At 42.9% G+C, this 24,860-nt stretch overlaps 2 long non-coding RNA genes across 4 annotated transcripts in view; both read right to left on the bottom strand.

Annotated features, from left to right (window-relative positions):
- The window catches only part of LOC144586247 (uncharacterized), a 105,388-nt gene that overhangs the window by 37,930 nt on the left and 42,598 nt on the right, over positions 1-24,860 (bottom strand). The window lies entirely within an intron of this gene.
- Positions 14,184-24,155, bottom strand: LOC144586252 (uncharacterized). Its single transcript, XR_013540973.1, has 2 exons — positions 21,012-24,155; positions 14,184-16,692 (listed from the first exon to the last, which is right to left on the bottom strand). It is a non-coding gene; the product is annotated as an uncharacterized LOC144586252 (long non-coding RNA).

The raw sequence follows: 24,860 nt of genomic DNA, 5'->3' as shown, positions 1-24,860 counted from the left end.
AACTGTAATTGGTTTATTTTTCTGAGGTGCAATACTTTGCATTTATCCCTGTTGAATTTCATTCTGTTGCTTTCAGCCCAGTGCTCCATCCTATCAAGGTCATTTTGAATTTTGTTTCTATCTTCTAGGGTATTAGCTATTCCCCCCAATTTCGTATCATCTGCAAATTTGACAAGCGTTCCCTGCACTCTCTCATCCAAGTCATAAATAAAGATATTGAAGAGCACCAGGCCCAAGACTGAGCCTTGGGCTACCCCACTTCAAACGTCTGTAGGAATGTCCTAAAGAAGTGTTTGGTGCCCTGTGTCTTTTGAACGGGGTCACGAAGAGTCGGACACGACTAAACGACTAAACGAACGAACGAAACATCTTTTGAACGGAGATATGCCAGGATGGTACTGATACTATCTTCTCCAGAACGATCGGTATTGTCTGTGTTGTCGTGTTGTTGTTAAACAACCCTTATAACAGAACATTTCAGCTGCTTGGAAGCCAGCCTTGTTATCTTGTATTCTGTATAAATGTTCAACCCTTCTGGATGTGAGGGGGAAGGTGGATGGCTTTTTCCACGATTTTTTCACCAGGTCCAGCAATGATGGCCGCAAAGCTATATTGACTGGGGTGACAGCATCTAAATCAAATCATGTCTTTTTGGGAGAGGAAATCTGTGGAATTCTATTTGCAGGGATTTCACCATTCTAAACATTAAGTCTGAGAAAGACCCAATATCCTCAGATGGTGATGGAGGATTGTTATCACCAATGTCCGATTCCTGAGATTTTTCTTGTCCTGATTCTGGAGAAGAGATATTTTTCTGTATCTGTGGAATTTTGGTATAGTGTCAGAGGACTGTTCATTTTCTTTTGTAGGTTTAGACTTTGGTTTCCAGATGTGAGGATGTGGGATAGACAGGTCAGTCAGCTTCAGTTTTGTTTTCCCTGATGTTTGTGTGTGTGTGTCTGTGTGTGTGTGCATGTGTGTTGATGCTTTCTTTGAACAGAAAACCTGGCACAGTGGAAGGCTGTATGTCTGATTCTTTGTGCCCTTTGATAGTCAGTACAGGGCTGCATGAAAGGCCATTCAGCACCTGCGTCAAATGGAGGCGACACTCCTTAGAAGAAAGGGGGTGGTTAAAAGTTGAATCTCATTGCCATCTGCCCATAAGGGGTGGGAGATGGTCTATCCGTTTGGAGGTTTCCTGAAATTGACTGTCAGGTGGTCTCTGATTTAGAAGATGATTTTCAAGATCGAGGAGTGGTGCTCTTGCGGTATTGATGTGTCTCAACATGCTTCTCAGTGGGTTGAGAGGCAGGCTCTCCCCTTGATATTTGTGCCCTATGTCTCAATGCTGACGAATATGTCAGAGGTGGAGAGGTAATTGTGGAAAGATACAGAGCTTTATTTTCCTCTGATATCAACCTCAGACTAATTCTTCCCGTTCTTTCAGCTGGGAGGTTGGGGGCAGACTTCTGCCAATGGAAAATGATCTCCTTGTTTGGCTGCACCCTTTAGTATTTCTCAGATGCATCTTTTCCCTGGGAGGTATTTTCCTTTTCCTTGACACTGACAGGGTCAGTTTCAACACGGACAGTGTCAAAACCATGTCTTTTGGAGGTGAATGTGACATTCTCAACGCTTGTGGAACTCGACTGATTCCTCTTGGGTGTTCAAAGTCATATAATCTTAGGAGAGTCCATAAGAGTGGATTTTGAGGGGTGTCTTGCAGATTAAAAGTGATGGTTACATGGTCTTTTGAGATAGCATCAGAGGCATAACATTGGGAGAACTATGTCTGAGGACCCTCTCCAAGACAGTAGAGGCACTTCGTGTCCATCTCTGAGAGGGATCTTGTTCTTAAGAGTCTTGAAGCTCTTGAACTGCATAAAATGCAGGAGCACAGTAAACAACAAAAAACAACTCTCCCTCTTTTTTAGGTTGAAAGAGAAAAGTGGGGGAACAGGCTAACTGGAAAAGGTAAGTAAAAACCTTGGAGCGACCACTGAGGTGCTACTTCATTAACCGTCAAAAAGGAACTGGAGTTAACCATCAGGTCGAGGTGCATGTGCTAAGTGGTGGAGCTAACAGATTTTTCTCTGGGCTCTGAAAGATTTCAAGGATCTGTGCACAGATCCAGAACAAGCCATCAGTATGAATCACAGATGCCACCAAGAAGAATTGCTATCATCTTGGGTGGGATCTACAAGAGATGTTTTAGGTAAACTCAATCCCTTGTATGTATCAAGTGGAACAACATCAGGCTAACATTTCTTCCAAGCCAGATATTTATTTATTTATTTATTTATTGGACTTATATACCGCCCCATAGCGCTACAAGCACTCTCCGGGCGGTTTACAATTTTAATTATAAAGGCTACATATTGCCCCCCCCAGCAAGCTGGGTACTCATTTTACCGACCTCGGAAGGATGGAAGGCTGAGTCAACCTTGAGCCGGCTTCCTGGGATTTGAACCCCAGGTCGTGAGCACAGTTTTAGCTGCAGTACAGCGTTTTAACCACTGCGCCACGAGATCCCCAGAGTTTCAATACAGGTTTTGTGAGGGGGGCATTCTGGCTGTTCTTGGCACGCCATCTGCCCTTGCCCCATGCTCTCTGGTGGTCCTGATGGGGACCGAGACAGCAGGAGGGCACAGAACAAGACAGTGAGGTCTCAGGTAGAAGGAAGGAGGTGGAGGTACTATATGAGCTATACTTGGGTTAGGGGCAGAGGCTGGGATGAATTTGCGGGACCCCAGCTTAAAGGAGGAGGAGGAAGAGAAAGAGGGGGAGAACATATTGCCCTCAACAGACACAATAGGAAAGGAGTGGGCAGTGAAAGCAGAGAAACCAGACTCCATATTCTACAACTGGACCAGGAAATTAGTTTCAGTCCACTAAGGGATGAGGACATGGGGAGAAGATCCACCACTCTTCAGCCGGCCATGAAAACCAACACCCTGGAGACAAAGGAGTCTCACTGTACACATAGCACCTCCCAATCCTGAGGAGTCATAGATGGAGGAAGCACCAGAAGGCACACCTTCAGCAGAGCTGCCAGGGGCAAAAAGGACTGGAGTGGGAGGGCAGGACCCTAACAACCGAATAATACCAGCTTTCCTTGAAGAGTGTCCATTGGTTCAGGTCAGTATGACAAACTAGACTCAACCCATGGACGGTGGACTGTGCCAGCCCAGTGACTAGAACTCAGACTCACATGAGAACTGGACATTGCGAGAAGCTAGTGGGATTTATCTGGCCCCCTGCGGTACAATAGGCTGTCAATCTATCCTTGTGCCCTGTTTCCCTTCATCTTAATAAAGTCCAATTCAAGCAGTAACGACAGTCTTGACTTCATGGCGCCTGTAGCTAAAGAGGGCTTCCCTGCCACCTCTCCCCTGGGCAGAGCTGATGCCAGTCACAGGTTTGGTATCCAAAAGCCAGAAAGGGCAAAAAGGATGCTGTTACAGGAATACGAATATAAACACACTACACGGGCCAAGTGGCAGCTGAGGGTTGAGTAGAGTAAACTGGATGGGGACCATAGCAGTGGCAAATAGTTAAAAAAAAAACATTCATACTAACATGTTTCTAACAATATACTAACAATATAAGTTAAAATAAATAAATAAGTAAATGTCTCGTTTGGTCCTTATTTGTGGATAGCTGGAAATGATATGCAATACTACCCATTGTTGGTGGCCTTTATCTCTATCCCTTTTCTTTTTCCCCCACTATCATCTTTGTTCTGTTCACAGATTTGGTTGGAAATGTTTGGCTGGCTAAGACAATCATTTTCAAGCGGCTCCAACCCCCATGGTTTATACAGTCACTTCTGCTGAGCCACTGTCAGGATTAGTCCATGCTTGGGGTGGGTTCTTTCCAGTGATGGCGACTGACCACTCTCTGTCGAGTCCGACTTATATAGCACCTGCGACTCAACTCAGACTCGACTCAGGTGTGTGTGTATGTGTGTGTGTTTTAAAAGACTTGGACTGGACTCATGCCTCAGACCCATTTTTCCAAGTTGCAAGTCAAGGGAGGAGCAGTGGGCCCCTCAACAAGAGGGTCTGCTGCTTCTTGAGCCCCCCAAGGCTCCAAAGATGAGCCTCAAGGCGGCCCAGAGCATCCCCATTGCCCTGACAAGTACCAGCCTTCCTCAGATCACTAGCCTGCAGCAAGGTGACAGCTCTCTGGGGTCCTCCTTACTTCTTGCATGGCAGCCTAGCAGCGTCCCAGAATGAAACAGGTGAGGCCTTCTGCCAAGCACCACTGCTGGGCCGCGGCCATTTTGCCAGCTGTTCCAAAGGAGGAGGAAGAGAAGGAAGACAATGAATGAGAGCGATGAGTGAGGGCCCTGGGGGTGGGGGTGGGGAGAGAGATAAGACCCAGAATCCTCTATGCCGACCGGGAGATTCTGGCAGTTGTCCTCCAAAAGAGTTACTCAAGTCCCTATTGCTTCAATAGGGACTCAGACAACAACTTGGCCTTATTAGCATTGCACACCCCAATGAATTTTTTAATCAAGCACCAGTCTGCCATTGATTATCACATTACTCACCCTTTCAAATGGGGCAACATAACAGGATTTGGGCCAAGGTTCACAAAGTGCTGCAAAAATCCACTACCAAAACTACAGACGGAAATTAATATACCAGGATGGATGTGCAACACACACACACACACAAATTATGCCTCAATCAGACCACATCCGACACAGCTTTTCCGTTGAAAAACATATGCGAGCTGCTGGGAAAACGGGACAAAAGAATGCGTACATCCACCATGAGTAACAATACTAATTTGTTTTTTTAAAAATCTCAGGGTGTTGAGCCAAAAGAGTACTCTCTCTCTCTCTCTCTCTCTCTCTCTCCAATGTTGTTTGCACAGAAAGGCTTGTTCTGAGAAATCTGTCTGGCTTCCCCCTCCCGTTCTTTCTTCCTCCTCACACCCCTCCGGAGCCCCCCAGCTGAATGCAAGTAATGAGCAAAGCCCTGCAACCCCGCCTTGGCCTTTATCTCGTAGGGCGACGTGGCCCTTTTGAACTGCCATCTGCAGATTCCGTCGATGCACTAACTTGTTAACTGGGCCATACTGTGAAGGAAATAGCATGATTTAGATCAAGTGCTCAAGATGCCGGCTCATGAGAAACACTTGAGCTAAGCTGTTGCCGCTCAGGATGCGCCCTGGGGAGAAGAGTTGCATTTCAGGTCATGCTCTTGCCTTGTACGAGGGCAAGCGCAAAGCAGGGCTTCAGTGGGGAAGGGGAGAAAGAGTGGAGGGGGGGGCTCGGGGGGGCTCGGGAAAGGAGGAGAGACACATTATGAAACCATAGAAGCGAATCTGCCAAATTAACTTCTCACCCTTTCAATCACACTCTGGAGGATAAAAATGCTGAACAGTTGTGCTTTAGAAGCAAGCCCCCTTTACGCCAATGGATGTGTTTCTTTCATTGATCAGACCAGCCAGCTATCATTATTATTGGGGGGGGGGATCAGTTTGTGTAGTTTTTTGTTGTTGTTTTTAAGAAGGAAAACACATCATTTATATGGTTCCTCAAGCCACTTGCTGAGGGGGAGTGGCAAGCATAAAGCAGGGGAGCAGAATAATGTCTTCTGGACGTGGGCCTACCGGTTTCTTTACCCAAAGTAGGGCAGGGGAATGAAGTGAACACTTCTGGATTCAATTTTCCAATATAATGTAACCCAGCTAAAGTAAACAGAGGAGAAGGCAGGCTGGATTCCAGCCGACGGGGATCAGCAGAATGAATCCCATTTACTTAGAGGCGATTTGGATCTGTATCCTTCCAGTTGGTGAACCGTATCAAGTGCAACTTCACTCCAGTGACAGGGGAGAATGCAAAGAAATACCGGGTCTAGCTTCACTTGGACACAGGAAACATCACTACGCGTTCGTAGGCAACTCATAACGAGAACAAAAGGCAAAAACGAGGCACCACTTGACACCCAACCCCATGCTCTTTCTGCAGGAGTTTAAAAAAAATATGTATCTCACTTGTAAATTGTTCACACATGCTTTATGTACAGGAGCGCATCCTCCAGCCCTAAAAAACTATTACAAAGTTGTGTTGTTTCACCCTTCGTTTTGTAATAGAAAGAAAACGGTCACTCTCTTTGTTTGAAAAGCTTGTCCTTGGGAGATATGCAGTGGGTTCCAGTCAGGTCTGTAATGAACTGGGATGGAACCTGAGTTAACTAGTCCGAAAACTGAGTCATTAGCCTGGACTCTGATCGCCAGAGGGAGGAACTGCAGGAGGGTTCAAGAGACGAAAGGGACCGATATCGTCCCACTGGCTGCTATATTTTTCTCCTTACCTCTGGCCTGCCTCTTCCCTAGAAGGAGGGATATGGAAAGAGGTCTTAACAAGTACAGGGGTGCCTCGCTAGACAGTTACCCCGCATGACAGTTTTTTCGCTAGACATTGACTTTTTGCAATCGCTATAGCGATTCGCAAAACAGTGATTCCTATGGGGGAATTTTGCTGGACAATGTTTGGTCCCTGCTTCGCAAACTGATTTTTGCTAGACGACGATTTTGACAGCTTCCTCCGTGTTCGCAAAACGGGTGTTTTCAGGACCTAAGCTTCACAAGACAGCTATTTAAAAAGCTGATCGGCGGTTCGCAAAGCGGCTTTCCTATGGCCAGTCTTCGCTAGACAACAACGATTCTTCCCCATTGGAATGCATTAAACAGGTTTCAATGCATTCCAATGGGGAAATGCTTTTCGCTAGACAATGATTTCGCTAAACAGCTATTTCAGTGGAATGGATAATCATCGTCTAGCGAGGCACCACTGTAAAGTATTGATCATTCCTCTCCAGGATCTCCCTGTGGTGATCCTCAGCACCCAGAATCTCCCAGCCAACAAGCCCGGTGGCCTTTCTGATGGGGAGATTATGAAAGGTGAAATCCGAAGAAGTAAATTGACGATGATCGTAGTATCTGGGAGTTTGCCCCTCATGGGACTGCAGCAGGTGCAACCAAGACGTTCATAAGGCCGTGCTAAATAGGAATAATTGTCCGTCGGAAAGTGATGCCAGAGGGAAGAGAGACAATGAGAAGTGACTAGGCTATTCTCTCACCTTCTTCATATTCAAAGACTGCCTATCCATTTTTATAAAAATGAACTATCAAGGTCGTCCTTGAAAACAAATTTTCTTTTCAACACACTGTAAATCTGCCCAGTTGCTTTAAAAGTGTCGATTACTAGGACAGAGTTTGGAATATGGATTTCTTCATAATAGCTTTAATAACATTTTGAAATGAGAAGCAGATACCTTGAAGTTTGGCATACTTTGAAAAGTTGCACGGGTCAGTCTGCTTTTAATTTGTGTCCCCTTCTACATCTGGAATCCCTTATAATTAAAAGAAAAAGTTGGGCTACTATTTCCACCTGTCAAATTATGAAAAGATAAATGCACTAATAGGTTACTAAACACCCCAGCATGATGGGCGTTATACGTTCCTTTTCTATACAGTAAGAAAATAAAAAGAGAAAAAATGTGGACAGGAGGTCAAAGATCTTCAGTCATTGTTAATAAACCTGATCCGACTACTAACCTTCATATCCTAGTGCCACCCATGCCACATACCATTCCAGGGTTAAGCTCCCCAAATATGTCCTCTCTCACACACACACAACACAACACAAATGACTGTCAGAAAGGCTTGAAAATGGGTTTTAAGTCTATAAGTTCTTTTAAACTATGTTTTTTCTCAGTTTTATTTTATTACATTGTGCAAGGCCCCAAATAGGGCCTTGCACTAACAGGGTGGTATATAAGTTAAAGTAATAAAATAAAATAAAAACATCAAGGCATGGGGCAAACCCTCTCATTAGGCAGAATGAGGCTACTACCTCAATGCAACAGAAACTGGACCTATCAGCAATAGCCGCCTAGAGTGGTCACAAGACCAGATAGGCGGGATAAATAAATAAATAAATAAATAAATAAATAAATAAATAAATAAATAAATAAATAAATAAATAAATAAATAAATAAATAAATAAATAAGCAAGAAAGCAAGCCTTGGACTGGTCTGTTACACAATTAATACCCAAAATACCGCTTGGCAGGGTCCACCTGCACAACATTATGCCGTCAGCAGAGGAAGAATGCTGCTGATTAAAGTCTTCCTGTTGAGGTTTCGGGGTTCATGCAAATTTATCATACTGGCAAAATCCTATTGTGTAACTACACGTGCACAAGAGGATTTTGCTCATTGTGTCCAAGCCATCTGCACCCCAATTTGCCACTGCTGATGATGTAATTCCTGTTACGCAAGTGGAGTAGTGTAACAGGATTTCACTCAACATTTCTATTGTTTGTATCTTCATCTGGTCATGCCCTCTGCCACTATAATGGGTGAGAGAAAGAGATACAGTATATCTTTATATCTATACATTTTGAACATACCATATAAATATCATACTTTTAAAAAATCAATTTTAAAACAAGATTATCCTGATTTATTTCCCCTTACCCTTGAAATTAAAAAAGAAGCTATTTTCAAACGTTTTAAAAACATTGGAAAATCTCTAAGTTTCAAAAAACAAAACATTTAATGGTATGTGAGCATTTCCTTTTAAAAAAGGATTGCTATTTCTTCACATTCAGCAATTACATGTTACAGACTGCAGTAGAAATCGGAAATGGCTTAGCATAATAAGTCCACAGTTAGAGTAGGTCCCTTTTAATCATATTAATCATTTCAAACATTCGCAGAAGGGGAGATGTTGCCTGATTTCCAAGGAAGAGACACTTTTCAACGTGCTCAGAGGACCTTCCTTTTCTTATTTGCAACCCTTCTTGGCATATGTTGACCATGGCTTGCCAAGGTTCAACAAACCCATTGACCATTGTCCCTTCCTTCTAATCCACACAGGAACAAATGAAGTTGCTAGACACAGCTTCGACATATTGCAAGTGACTATGATGAGTCCCTGGAGCTGGCTGGACAGCTCACTGAGGGAGTGAATACATTAGCCATTTATCCCACAATTTATGTTGGATTAGGCACTACATGTGGGGAATCGTCTCTTTTTTTTGTTCAGCCAGCAGGAGTGGTTTAAATTTGTTGCAACTGGTTTAACATTGTTTTTGTCTGCTTTCTGACAGTAGGATCACCTGATCGGAAACAAAGGGGTCCTTGTGAGGGTGTCAGATCCCCTCAACCGAGCATTCTTGTCTCCAAGCCATTTTCCCCCCAAGGTTTCGACTCAGTGCTTGAACAAAGTTTCGCTGGAGCAAGAACTTAGGAGGATAATTTTAAAAAGAAACAGAGAGGGAGGTGGTAATTACCAGCCAGCACTCGGTAGCACCTTGTTAAGCAGCTTCTGTTGCTGGAGCTCAGTGCAAATCAAGCTCCGCTCATGGTGACGCCTGCAAATCTGGACGACGACAGCAACTTAATTTGGGGATTTCCGCAGGTGTGAATCTCAATGGATCGACATGTATTTTTCCAACTGGGTAATCACATGCTGAGTTGGAACACCCCAGCGGCTGAGATTTCAACTCCCCTTTTTCCCTCCCAGAAAAAGAACTAGCCTGGGTGGCTTTGAGTAAGCTACAAAGTCCAAGCCTGCCCCACTTACAAAACTCTGAGAAGGGTCACCATAAGTTGGAATCAACTTGATGGCATGCAGTTATCGTTATGAGCCTTGGAGTTAGAAAGTGAAGGAGCCTAAGTGGTTTTTTAACCACTCATTTTGTAAAATATTGTACCCAAGTCTCATCTTCCAGCACTATCTCTTCTTTCATTTTGTATTGTTTCATCATATGATTTTCAAGATCTAAAATACTCAAAAATGGTTTACTATTGCCTTCTTTTGCACTGTGCTAATAAGGGTTACTTGGGTGTCACTATTGCTGTCCATAGGTCATATATGATTTGTGCTTGTTCAGTATAAACCTGTAGGACAGAGAAGTCAGTTTCAGAACACTTCAGCCTCTCAGTTTTGGATCTGTTTTGGATCCAGTACATCTTTAAGAGTCTCAGTAGAGATCAAGGCATCTTAGAGCACTTCCCTTGACAGACTTTGATCTCTATCCCAAGTCCACTTGGCCTATAATTGATAGCCTTTGTCAGGTCCTACTAAATTTAAATATTGTCTACCAGTGTTGTAAGCTACCTTGAGTCCTTCTCAAGGAGAAAAGTGGGGCAAAAATATTGTAAATAAATAATAATAAATAAACAGCTCAACGGTACCATTCTTGCATTAAGGAACTGTTGTCACTTTATTATCTGCACCCTCCCCTGGTTTTGTGGACACATATAAATACACAGAACGTATTATTTGTACTCCTGTGTCTGAAGAAGTGGATTCTGATGCACGAAAACTCACACTGAGATAAAAAATATTAGCCTTTAAAGAGCTGCAGTATTTTGTCTTTTCTTGTCCTTTGCTAACAGACTGAGTAGACTACGGCCACAGTCACAGATGTTGCCTTCCTACCCCCCCACTGAGTTTGTATCATACATTTGCAGTCACACTCTGCATGGCCGTTAGCAAATCATTTTGTGCGCTAACGGCAGATCTTTTCTCCATCGGCCAGAGGCTTCTACTTTTTTTGTTGCAAATCTTTTTGGAAAAAAAATGTGTTGCTGCATGTGTGGTTAATTTTACAGGCACTTTTTTGAACTACTGTCACCATGCATGTCCTTTTAAAATGTTTTTGATTTTATATAAAAAAAAATTCTGCTGCATTTGTGTTGCTAGCCTGCTCTCTCTCTCTCTGCCGAATGGGCCCAGCCCATAGAACGCAGGCTTGCTGGCCAGAACGGCAGCTCCCATTCCCGCGCTGCCCCCACCATCAGCACAAAGGGGGGGCAGTGGGGAGGGGACGGGGGGGCTCAGGGCAAGGAACCAACAAAGTGATTTGGGATTCGTCAGAAATCTCTGCGGCTATTCGTGGATCATGGGTCATCAACCTTGACAACCCATGAACCACAACGAACCAACATTTTGGAGGTCCGTCCCCATCTCTAATTGTTAATCAAAGATTGGATGGTCACCTTTCAGCGGTGCTTCAGCTGTGGATTACGAGCTTCGGTAGGGATCGGCCGCTGTGATTCATGGGCTCCCTTTTTCTTCTGTTTCTAGGATTCTTCAGTACTGCTAACCCTCCCTCGCTTGCTTGTTCTCCCTCAAACACAGCCCCAGAGGATTCTGAAGTTCCATTTAGTGCAGGCCCAAGCTAAAGCTGAGGTTCTTCCAGCACCACGGAGGGCATAATAAATCGAGTTGTTTACATAAGTGGAAAGAGCTGGGCCAAGCTCAGCTCTAGCCTGCCTGCTTTGGGGATTCTATAATTGCCACCTTTACTGCCCTGAAAAGATGATGACAAATTTGGACCCATGTTCGGCATTTGCTGAGCAAAAGGTTTGCTTCCAAGAGCAAGAAATTAAATCACCCTGAGATTTTTCTGAACACCCCTGTCAAAGGACTGGAATCTTAACATCTACCCCTTCCATGAATTTGGAAGGCTCTACACTCAGGTCCACCCTTGACGATGCTGATTCATACTTGACGTTGGGCCGGTTTAATCTATTTTTCAGAGCGAGTGCTCGAGAGCAGGAAAATTAGAACCAGGTAGGAAGGAATATTATTACTGTCTCATAGTGCGCTTTTGCTTACACGAGGACTGGATTAAGGTAACATCTGGTCTATATTTCTCGAACTATTTCCCTTTTATCACGAGGAAGGATCAGCAACCCATCCCACGACTGCTCTTAATTTAGGTCCAAATATTACTGATGAAACATTGTACAACATGCTGTTATCTATTAAGACAATTTCCCTTAAGGAAAACTTGATACTTTTATATTTTCCAGCAAAGCTAATCACACACTGCTAACCAGAGCTTTAGTAACAGCATACTCTCATAATCCCACGCTCCTTCCAAATGCTATATAATGTCACAGAACAAGCTAGCCAAAGAGGAATATCACCATCTGAGACAAACCCCACAAATTCTTCCTCTCCCCTGGAAAACCATTTAGAAATTGAAGCTAACTGTGGCAGGAATCTGCAGGTTGACCATCCTTTTACCATTCCTGCTTCTAAACTGGTGGGAAGGCATATCTAGGAGCACACAGATCTCAAGAAACAAGAGAAAGACCCTTCATGATAGGAAAATGTGGCATATGCCTTCTCACCATACAGACACACACACACACACACACACACACACACACACACACACACACACACACACATGTATATATGTATGTATGTTGCATGGTGCAGGATTATCAATCTGCTTGTTGGCTTTCACCCTAAACTCCATGCACCCCATGAGATTAACAGACCATGGCAAGGTGCAGTGACCTCTCCCACTATCAGAAGTAGGCCCTGGTGTCATGCTCTACGTCAATCGAGCAAATACTTATAACCGGTAACTGCTACGTCCCTTCTTATTTCGACACTGTATGTGAAGCTGGAGTGTCCTCTCCACAGCACGAGGCCTGGAGGGGGACCACAGCTGCAATACAAGGATATCTGCAAGCGGGATCTGAAGGCCTTAGGAATGGACCTCAACAGATGGGAAACCTTGACATCTGAGCGTTCAGCCTGGAGGCAGGCGGTGCATCATGGCCTCTCCCAATTTGAAGAGACCCTTGTCCAGCAGCCCGAGGCCAAAAGGCAGTCATGAAAGCAGCAAAATCAGGGAGCTGGAAAGGGGACAGATTGGATTTGTCTTCAGTGTGGAAGGGATGGACACTCTCGAATTGTCCTTCTCAGCCACACTAGATGCTGTTCCAAGTCCTCCATACAGAGCACATTGCCATAGTCTCTCGAGACTGAAGGGTGCCTAATCTATGTATGTATATGTATAGATAGTTATTGATATCTACCTACCTACCTACCTACCTACCTACCTACCTACCTACCTACCTACCTACCTACCTACCTACCTACCTACCTACCTACCTACCTACCTACCTACCTACATGGTGCCTCTCCCTGCAACCTCATTCTGCCCATTCTGCACAAAGAAGACGGCTAGCTACCTAATGAATACTGCCCAGTGGGATATATCTCTTGATATGACACTTGAGCCAGTTTAGTGGATCAGGATTAATGTGACACACAACTCTCTTCCAGTTGAAGCCAACACCTGCTGTGTCAGGTTTATGCTTCATAGGCAGCTCAGTGGGAGGTCCCTCAATTGGGGCAAGGGATGAGATGTTCCCCAGAACTGGTCCACAAGCTGCCTTGGCCCACAGGGAGACACAACAACATCACTCTGTTGCCCAGACAGAAGCCCTTCCCTACATATTTGGCCAATACAGTCTGAATACAGAGTGAACTGATACAGAGATAAATTACATGCTTACCTAATACTTTTGGCCAATGGGAAACCATTCTGCTTCTTTATGTTCTATCTTAGCACCAGCTACTTGTCCACAATATAGTCATGCATCAGGGCAATCAAAAGTTTTGGCATACCCATTTCTTGCAGAATAATTCACACCTTTCCGTGATTCATACAGTCAACGGCTTTGCCATGATTGCTAAAGCATAAACTGATCTTCTTCCAAAATTCTTTGATATGCTCCAGTAGCTAATGATTTTTTGCAATATGAGTCTTAGTGCCTCTTCCTTTTCCGATTCCAGTTGGAACATTGGGCAGTTCTTACTGGGAATTTTGGCAAAAAAGTTTTATATTAGAAAGTTGGTTATTCCTTTAGTTAGCAGAGCACAAGGAAGGAAGGAAGGAAGGAAGGAAGGAAGGAAGGAAGGAAGGAAGGAAGGAAGGAAGGAAGGAAGGAAGGAAGGAAGGAAGGAAGGAAGGAAGAAAGAAAGAAAGAAAGAAAGAAAGAAAGAAAGAAAGAAAGAAAGAAAGAAAGAAAGAAAGAAAGAAAGAAAGAAAGAAAGAAAGAAATCAGCATTTGGTCTGATTTAGTAGGACGCCTCTTGTGTTTTTAAGAGGCAAACACCACATTGTGGCATAGCTATAATTGTTCCATTATTTCAACAGCCATCACCTGTTTGAAATGCAATATCCTTTCCTTTATTGTCATTGCATTGATAAAGTGCCACACTTTCAATCCTTATGCAGGGTAATCTTTTTTTTTCCTCCTGGTAATAGCAGGTTTGAGTGCCTGCCAAAAAGCAGAAGCAAAGAGGTGAGATGAATGACTGGTGATAACTAGCTAAAGGCTTTTTCTTAGTTTCACAGAGTTCTGCCCCACCTGGGAGATAGCTGTCGGCCACATTTGTCCTAGGCTTTTATCCCCCTCTCTTCTTGTTGAGAAGTAACAAATAATTATCCAGTCAAAATGGGTACGATGGCTTGTGTCTTGGGAGTGACCCCATTCTGTAGTGTCCATGGCGGTTGTTATGTCTCACTACTTTTTATGTGTGTGTAAGCAATTCACAGAATACTGTGAATCCAAAAAACAAAACAGAAAACCCTATTTATCACAATACTTGTTTCAAACAGACTATTCTACACTTGATTACTAAATAGTTAACATAGAAACCAAACAGAATATATAACTCGGAAGATGAAGCTCTATTCTTTCTGCAAAAACAAGGCCTGTAGCTGGCTATTAACAGACCATGAACTGTTAATATCAACTATTAGAGTAAAGCTGCAGAAGTACATTAAATATAGTACCAAAATATAACGTGAACAGTATTAACAAAGAATTAAAATACCATATAAAGAACAGGTTTTCATAATTAAACTCTAATGACCATGACTCAGCAAAACTGGAACTGAAAGAATACACACAGAGAGAGAGAGAGAGAGGACGACCAGTTTTGGTGCCTCGAAGTGCCAGGGGAGGCTCTTTGCAGGCATATAACTTGGATGTCCAAAACCCAAACTTCACCAAACTGGCAGGGCTTGTAGAGGAGAGTCAGGGGAAGCCTCTTTGTGCTTTTGGTATCTCTAGGTACCTGATGGCCATTTTATAGGGTTTTAAAGTCAAGAAGAATTGAGGAATCAATTCACTGGAAAAAATTGTAAATTTGTGATTCGTCAACTTTGACGAATTATGAATCACAACAAATTGCTTTTTTTAAAAAAAAAAAATTCATGGCCATCTCTACCCATCACTAATCAGCCAAAGAAGTGGGAATCAGGGTCCAGGTTCGATTTTTAGAGAACAAGCTTGTTAGTTATCTTTACATTCATTGTTATGACACCCCTGTAGCCTCTTTTGTTTCTTATTTGTTATATGGATGCCCTGCATTTTCCTCCCATGAGCTCAAGACAAGACACATGGCCCTCCTCCCCATTTTTATCCTCATATAAATCCTATGAAATAGGTTATATTGAGAGATAGCACCTAGCCCAAAAGCAAAAGCAAAGCGTGCTGCTTATATACCACCCCATAGTGCTTCAAGCACTCTCTGAGCAGTTTACGAGTTAATTATGCGGGCTACACATTGTCCCTCTCTCTCTCTCACACACACACACACACACACACACACACAGAGAGAGAGAGAGAGAGAGGGAGAGAGAGCAAGCTCAGTTTACCAATCTCAGAAGGATGGAAGGCTGAATCAGCCTTGAGTCCGCTACTTGGGATCGAACCCCAGGTTGTGAGCACAGTTTTGGCTGCAGGACAACTGTTTAACCACTGCACCCCAAGACTCTTAGTCACACAGTGAGGCTTATATCTGAGTGAAGATTTGAAATTGCATCTCTTCACACGCCCAGTGGCTCTTCTAATCTATTCTGAGTTTTTGTACTCATCTGCTGGATGGATGGCCCATATTGCTTTACTATGTACATGACGGAATCCTAATCTAGACATAACACAAAGCAGGGTTCCTTTTCTGCATGCAATATTTGAATACTTATAAACTAGATTTATTCCCATCCACCCCACACCTGAGAGAAGAGTGCTGTTCTTTCAGCATCTTTACTTACATTCTGAAATATTCCGGATCAAAGTCATTTGGCCAGGGCTTATATATGTGGAGTGAAATGCAGAAATTCCATAGTTTTAATAGAAAATACAGACATTGGGAGCATTTGAAGGCTATATAATGTGCACCATGAACATCCTGTAATAATTTAAGAAGTTATACAGTTTTATGCATTCAGACACAAGCAGATTAGGTTTTTCTCACATGCCACCTTTGAAATTGGCTGCTATAAGATTTTTCTTGAACCTGATTTTTAAAAATCTTTCTCCTCTTCCTCCTCCCCCCACAAAAGCCATTTTTAGCTTGAAACAAGAACATTGTGCAGAATAGACCACATTGTACGTGTCTTTTTATGGTTTATGATTGATTCAACAGAGCTACTTCCCTTCCTTAGTATCCATCCTCTTACAGGGGCAACAGATGTATTCATTCATTCATTCATTAATTCATTAATTCATTAATTCATTAATTCATTAATTCATTCTTTCTTTCTTTCTTTCTTTCTTTCTTTCTTTCTTTCTTTCTTTCTTTCTTTCTTTCTTTCTTTCTTTCTTTCTTTCTTTCTACATCAACCCTCATAGATTATTCCACAGATTCCTTGAGGCTGTTAGCTAAATAACCAGGGATGCCTCAGGAAGATATTGCAGCTCCACAAGTTCCACTCACCTGTGAGATAGCTGAAAGAGAAAATATTTAACAGGATCGAAGAGTGTTTGCATGTCCAGTCTGAGAGGGAAAGTGTCTGAGATCTGGGACTGACCAAGTACAAGAGGACACCAGTACTGTACCTAGAAAAGTTGTGCAGAAGAAGTAATTTCAGCTGAACCAACTTTTTAACACCCCCACCTGATGAACAGTATCTCCCCAAAATCCCTTTGACACAACTGGGGAGCAGAAGGTGCAAAAGTGGATTTGCACTGCTCATGCTCAAAAGAAAATTTTGCAGCAATCGGCTCTTAAACACCATCAGCTTATGTCAGATGCTGGTTTAGATAGTAATTTGGGACAAAACTCCCTAAGCCCATTCTGTTTGAACTGTTCCTCCTCCACTGCTCAGAAGAGAAAGGGAAGGGAAGGGAAAATGCTTCACCATCTCATTCATTTTGTCACCGACCTTTGTTTTAGAGTGCAGGTGAGAACCCATGGCCACAACCATGGAGCCAGGAGGCTCCGTGTCACAATATTTAGCTCCAGCCACCCATTGTGGGCTGAACCAACCGCCCCAAATAAAATAAGAAACAGAAAATGCAAATACAGTGAGGCTGGAAACTCAGGTCTATGATGGCAATTGGGGGCTGCCACCTGTTTCAAATGTGCAATGTGGCTCAGAGCAGCAATGCATAGTTCTTTTGCCAAAACCAATATTTTTTTCCCTGCAGGGAAGCCCAAGAGCCTGCAAAAATGGCCTTTGGGTCACATGATTCCTACACTGCTCCTGGACTATTGTGGGCTAAGCAGGTGCCTATAATGCCAGCCATGGCATTAGCCTTGTAAATGACACTTGTGCCATTTCTGTATCAATACTTGTAAGCATTTTGTTGTTTCGTCATTAAGTCGTGTCCGACTCTTCGTGACCCCATGGGCCAGAGCACGCCAGGCCCTCCTGTCTTCCACTGCCTCCCGGAGTTGGGTCAAATTCATGTTGGTCACTTCGATGACGCTGTCCATCCATCTCATCCTCTGTCGTCCCCTTGTCCTCTTGCCTTCACACTTTCCCAACATCAGGGTCTTTTCCAGGGAGATTTCTCTTCTCATGAAATGGCCAAAGTATTTGGGAGCATACTAAAAACAAAAACAGACCAAAGAGTGTGTGTGTGTGTGTGTGTGTGTGTGTGTGTGTGTGTGTGTGTGTGTGTGTGTGTGTGTGTGTGTGTGTGTGTGTGTGTGTGTGTGTGTGTGTGTGTGTGTGTGTGTGTGTGTGTGTGTGAGAGAGAGAGAGAGAGAGAGAGAGAGAGAGAGAGAGAGAGAGAGAGAGAGAGAGAGAGAGAGAGAGAGAGAGAGAGAGAGAGAGAGAGAGAGAATCATTGTGGCACCTTAAAGCTCACTGCTATGTTTTGCTTCATGGAGCAAGTCCACCTCCTCAGCCATAAGAGTGGGCTTATATGCTTTTGCCAAAGAAACATTTTTGACTTTTCGTCTTTTTCTTTTGTTCCATTTTTAGACAGATATGCTTGCCACCCCTTTGAAAACTTTGTCTGGTTAAGCTACTTAGGTTCAGTTATTTATTTTCCATCCAATAGCATCCGTTATGAATATAACTGAGAGTAGGCAAGTAAAAGCAGAAGAATCCAAAATGTTGCTCGGGTGAAATCTAGCAAGAGATCTGTTTGTTGCTGAGATTTGCACGCCTGCTCTGCTTGTACACATATTTCCAGCTCTGCTGGAGATGAAGGTCTGGGTGCGATGGATCTCTCGTTAGCACCAGTACGGCAATTCTTCTCATGTTTTTGCATTTTCAAGACATCCTTCTGCTTAAAGAGGTTACTTTGGGCGGGGGGGGGGAACAGTGAGATGCTTGCTTGAGAATTAGGACTACTGAATGAGCGACCCCCAAATGGTGTCGAAGGTCCCTGTGCTGTCAGAGACATCACAATACACATGCCTTGTAAAAAGCAAGGTCCTGACTACTGGTGGTCATTGGAGATTTCGGTGCACAATTTTCTCTCCAGAGGCTGAAAGAATTAACCCCACATCCTGGCTGAATTCCAGCTTGCCAGAGCTATGTTGTCATGAAATTCAGGAAAAAGAAGGGGAGGGAGGGAGCAAAGTAAACCGGGTCCGTACTGAAAGTGATCACTTCTAGCATATCTACAGGGAGGTTGACTGAATTTATGCAAAAGAAACAGATAAGGTTAAAAATGTATATAATGTTCAGTGAGGCTTAAGGGTCATGAAGACCCTTACTTTGTGTACAGGAACTCATTTGCTCATCCTACTGAATGGAGCCCTGGCTTTCTGCCCCGAAGTCCTGCCTTGACAACATTACAGGCAGTAGCACTTAATTTCTATGACAAAAGAATCCAAAATTGCCCTGGAGGGCACAGTCTCTGACCTGGCAGCTTCACTCGAAAATTCAGATCAGAGGTGAAATTTCTCCACATTTGAATATTAGGGGGAATTTAGCTGCCTCTCAGAATTTGCATCCGGACAATAAAACCTGGCCTGTCTGGGAGGAGATACACCCAGAGTAGTGGCTTGTCCACTAAATGGGTAGGGTATACGTTTAAACAAGTAAAATAAAATAAAACGCAATCTAGAGCTTTTAGAAGGGTTTGGGGTTGTTTATTTTGGGGTTTTTTAAAAAAGACTAGCAGTACTCCAGAAAACGTATTTATCTAAGCCCTCTTACTGACAGTAAGCAGATCTTGATTAGTGCCTCAATAACAGACTGGAAGGTTATCCACAGACAAAGCCATTTAAAATAACAGAGGTTGTAAGTTAACCAAAATGACTGGTGAGAGGTTCAGTAATGACAAAAATAAATGCAAAATCAAGGAACAATTTTTATCCGATTTTTATAGTCCCTGGAGAAAACCATATCACATTTGATACAATGGCTAAAACATCTGCAACACAATGTTATTAAAGACAATCATACTTGGATATCTTGCCCACTGTTGTTTGTGGATTGACTGAGCTCGCTTTTAAAGAAGAGACTTGTAGACCTTAATATCCGTAGAGTCATTGCCCTGAAAATGGGCTTGGTGTGATCATTTATAATTCCCATCAGCTCCAGCCAGCATGATCAATGGAAAAAACTGTAATAGCAGTCCAAAACATCTGGAATTCCAAGCATACCTGATCTACATCTTGTCAATGTCTTGCAAGAATCCAAAGTTACATTTGGACTGAGCATCAGTTTTAACCATTTCACATGTAACCGTAGAACACTAGTCACATGGGGAAACGTGTTCTGGGGCTCCAATCCGCTATGCCCAGTTTCAGATCACACTTTAATTGGCAAAAAAAAAATCACTGCCAATTAAACTCTGAAAATGTGAAAAGTACCCTGTCCATTGAACTGGCCAGTTCACTGAACAGCATTGCAGCTTTATAATTACTCACTGGACGTTCAAGTAGAAAAGGGTAGGTGCTCACAGCTTTTTATTTGTCTGGCTTATACAGTGTGTCAGCAGCCATGGGACTAAGAATGGGCGTTGTGTTTTGGTGGAAGTGAAAGCCTCTCACATTCCTTTGCACCTTGCACCAAAATTACTGTTTCTCTGCCAGCAATCTTCCCCTGAAGCCCAACAGATTGGTTTCCCTGTGGGGAAAATGTAAACGAGAGCCCATTTTCAAGGCTGTAGAGGGAGCAACCGTGAGCCACATGTCATCTCTGCGCATTAGAAGTGTATAGTTTGTAGCCTTTGTTTATTTTTACAAGTGTATAAACTGGCCTGGAAGGACAGATCCTGAAGCTGAGTCTTTGGCCCTCTCATGAGAAATGAAGACTCCCTGGAAAAGACTTTGATGTTGGGAAAGTGTGAAGGCAAGAGGAGACGGGACGACAGAGGATGAGACGGTTGGACAGTGTCATCGAAGCGACCAACATGAATTTGGCCCAACTCTGGGAGGCAGTGGACGACAGGAGGGCCTGGCGTGCTCTGGCCCATGGGGGGTCACGAAGAGTCGGACATGACTTAACAACTAAACAACAACAACAACAAAAACTGGCCTGCCAATATAAGGAAAAACATGTCTAAAATCATAAAGATTTTAGTGACACTAAAATATTTCACGATGCTATTTGCCTTTATCCTGGCTGTCGAAGCTTTGGTTTAAACTCCACACCATACCTCCCACCCCGACCTTCTCCCCTGCCCCCTATTATCTCACTGCGCAGTAGCAGCAGAGAAGAATGGCAAATTATCATTGTTTGGCAATTACGGACTAATCATCTGTCACTAGAATCAGCCACTGGAGAAGGCTTTAATTAGCAGCGATTCCTTCCTCATGTGTGTTCAGAAAATCCTTTGTCTGAGCACCAGGTCATGCGGTAATGGAAAGAAAAGCAAGCCCCCCACTCCGTAATAAACAAATAATAACATATATCTGAGAATATAACACATCACTGAGCTGCACAACTGAGCCAGTGCCCTATATATACCTGAAAGTGCCATTAAGTTTTCCATAGCTGTGGCCAAAAGAACCATATTGCCTCCAATTCTTTGTCTCTTTCGCTCCTGTTGTCTCTCGCCTCAGGAAAACCTTTAGTAATTAAGCTGAGTTGCTGCAGAAACAGCTATTAAGTACATAGGTATGTGCTGTCTGTATTTTATTGGTGCATTCTATTTTTAAAAAAAAAGTTTTTTGTTATAATTGTATTAAAGCACAACAAATAATAACTTAATTTTAAATAAAAAAATAATTAAGCAAAAAATAAATTTCCTCCCCATTTCATCCTCAAAATTATACTGTGGAACAGGTTTGTTAAGAAGGAAGAGAGGAAACAGAATCCCAAAAAAGAAGGCAAGGGAGAAGATTAATTTTCGCAATTATTTTTCTCTGCTGAAAAGACCGAACCTCTCATCTCCCCCACCCTCCATTTATTTTGTTAACATTGTGCCATAGCAGGATATCACAGGAGTTATCATACGTAGCATTTGGAGCTGATGATATTATGCAGATTTTCTGCTGGCTTTAGAAGATAAGGGTTTTGTTGTAGCCTTTTTAAAAAACATCTTCTCCATATGAAGCCGAATGATCACCTCCTATTGCTCCTACTTCCAGTGCAGGAAAAGGGGCAGGAATAAATAATTTCAATAATACTAATTATCTAAAATGAGGAGGAAAGCATGCATCCCAGAAAAAGAGCTGGCTTTCCATTAAACATTTGATTGAATGTACTAAGAAAAAAGGGGTAGCGCTGCAGGTTAAACCGCAGAAGCCTCTGTGCTTCAAGGTCAGAAGACCAGCCGTCGTAAGTTCGAATCCATGTGACGGAGGGAGCTCACGTCGCTTGTCCCAGCTCCTGCCAACCTAGCAGTTCAAAAGCATGCAAATTCAAGTAGCTAAATAGGGACCACCTCGGTGGGAAGGTAACGGTGTTCCGTGTCTAGTCGCACTGGCCATGTGACTATGGAAACAGTCTGCAGACAAATGCTGGCTCTATGGCTTGAAAACGGGGATGAGCACCGCCCTCTAGAGTCGGGCACAACTGGACTAAATGTCAAGGGGAAAGGGAACCTTTACTAAGAAAAATAAGAAATCAATTCATATTGAGCTAGGAGTAGCATAAGTGGAAGCACCATGAGCATAAGTAGAGGTATTAATTTATCATACAATAATTCACCATGATTGGCTTTTATTTGCACGGAAATGAGACTTGGAAACAATTTATGCTGCAACCATGGAGCTTATAACACTAGTTTTGGGGGTTCCTCTTCCTATTTTTCCTGATGGGCATAATTTTTAATTCTAGCATGGCAAGCATCGGCCCTGCCCTACTGAGGACTTTTGTGGTAGCAAGCCCTTGTCTGCTGCACCCATCTCCATTTTATCATTCTCTTATTTTTTAGCTTATACAGTATGTGATTTTATTGGCTTATTTGTTCTTACACACCCTGAGTGCTAAAGAGGCATGGGAGGGAAGGGGCATATATATTTAAAGATAAGCACGCAAGTGTTTTCGGTACACAAGTAGAGATCAGAGGTGCAACCTGAGCTACACCCATCCCATCTACACAGTCATATCCATGCGAATTATTCCAGCTTCCTCCCCTCTTGAAGCCAACAGGATCATGTTGACAAACCCAATTGGTTTTGAGTGAAGTGTTATTCTTGGGGGAAATGAGCTAAAAGGAAGGGCTGCAAACCTGGTAGCGGTAGCCTTGGAGCAATTAGTTCTCACAAATACCAAGACAAGCAGTCTACAGGAAGACTAAAAGGTCTCGAAAACAATGGAGGCCCCCACGGCCCTGTGGACCTCTGTCATAGCCATGAATGTCATCTGCCATTGCGAAGGGTGTGCCGGCCCTTTGATGACCAGGAACCTGAGCTTTTGACTCTCCCCAAGACATGTCATCCCAGTTTGGGGCTAACCCATCAGATCTCCATGGTGTTTGATTTGCCAAACCCAAGAGCAACCACGTCAATAAACAAATAAAAAGCTGCATAGTAACATGGGCATCTACCATCAGCTTAATTACCGTCAACTCCTCGGGTTTTCTTTTTGTCTTGTGCATGGTGTTGTCTCTGACTCTCACGTTATAAAAAGACTAAAAGTCTGGACTTAATTTGGGCTCATTTACTGCAACAACAGCTTAATTATGGACATTGTTTGCTGATCAGTATTCAGTTGATGGCAGGGGGTGCTAATCTGAGGATTAATACAATTGCTTGTTTGCATTTCTTTTTACCTCCCAATAGATTTGAGGGAAATTGTTAAACAACAACAACAAAACCCCTCGCTTTCTCTGAACTGATTTATCCCTATGGGCACATGTTCTTGTTTTGTGACCACCTGCGGGCTTTTAATAGTTCAGCACAACAATTGTCTTCACAGACTTTAGGCGTTTTATCAACTGAAGTTGCAGGATTATTCCCACAGGATTTAAAACAACACTGTGGTGGTGGGAGGGAAGGTTTTGACAAACCATGGTTCCAGTTTTTTTGTTTTCTATGTCTATCACAATCTTTATTATCAACAGTGACTCTTAAGTATTAGATAAATGATAAATACATAAATAGTTGTCATTGAAGCAACCAACATGAATTTGACCCAACTCTGGGAGGCAGTGGAAGACAGGAGGGCCTGGCGTGCTCTGGTCCATGGGGTCACGAAGAGTCGGACATGACTTAACAACTAAACAACAACAACAACAACAACACAGAAATAGTGCTTGACAGGCCTATGGAGGAGAGAGCTAAGCTTGGGAACTAAGGCCATCTGCCCACTGCCATGCACAGAATCTGGCTTCAGCCTGGAATAACGAGTCACTCTTGAGATATTTTATACTTTGTTTCCTGGGTGTTCTCGTCAGCATGGCCAATGATAAATAATTATAGCAGTTTAGTTAAAAAAGAAAAATATGAAAGGGCAAAGGTTCCCATCGGATTTAGAACTTTTCCAAGCTCTGAAATGTCATACAGTGCAGCACAAGGAATGGGACCAGGGAAAGGGAACATATCTTGGCAGTGAGTAGGGTCGAGAGTATAATAATAATAATAATAATAATAATAATAATAATAATAATAATAATAATAATAATAATAATAATAATAATAATAATAATAATAATAATAATAATAATTAATAATCTTTGAATGGCAAGAAGGGACCCTGTGGATCATCAAGTCCAACTCCTGTCAAGGAGGCCCAGTGGGGAATCGAACTCCCAACCTAAAGCCACAGGGGTATTCAGCATTTTAATTAATTAAGACAGACAAAATCAAGAGCAGTAGGGTGTGATACAGAATAAGAGGAACCCAGTTCACCTATATTTCCTTCATACAGCAAAATGAAATTTCTGCTCTGGCAATTGATTGTGTTAAAAACTTATTTTAATATGAATTTTCTGGCTTCCGTGTTACATCTGCCAAGTCACATACAAGTCACTTGATGCAGGCCCATCATCTCCAAATGACTCAGTCAAGCGAATGCCAGGTGTCTGCACTGCCGGTGATGATCTCAAAATCCAAAATCTGGGTCTTTGGTACAAAGTCCCGAGTCCCTATTGAAAAAAAGTTTTTCTACCCAGAAAAAAAAAGGGAGGGGATAAGTTGTTTCCAAGTAGAGAGTCAAGTCTGAGTCAATGAAAAAGAAAAAGTTAACTCTTTAGTCGAGTTGTTGGTGCGACTTAAGTCTGACTTGACAGCAAGTTCTGCAATTCAAGTCACCATCCCTGCATAAGAGTATTACACACATTTCATAAATTATAACAATAATATTCTGTCCTTTAGCTGCCTTTAAAGAGGCGCCGAGCAGCTAAAAGTCAGAAAAAGCCTCTTTCAGAGG

The sequence above is a fragment of the Pogona vitticeps genome, chromosome 1 (assembly GCF_051106095.1).
Source record: "Pogona vitticeps strain Pit_001003342236 chromosome 1, PviZW2.1, whole genome shotgun sequence".
Classification (NCBI taxonomy): Eukaryota; Metazoa; Chordata; class Lepidosauria; order Squamata; family Agamidae; genus Pogona; species Pogona vitticeps.
The sequence above is the reverse complement of the archived record's forward strand: the minus strand, read 5'-3'. Positions and strand labels throughout refer to the sequence as shown.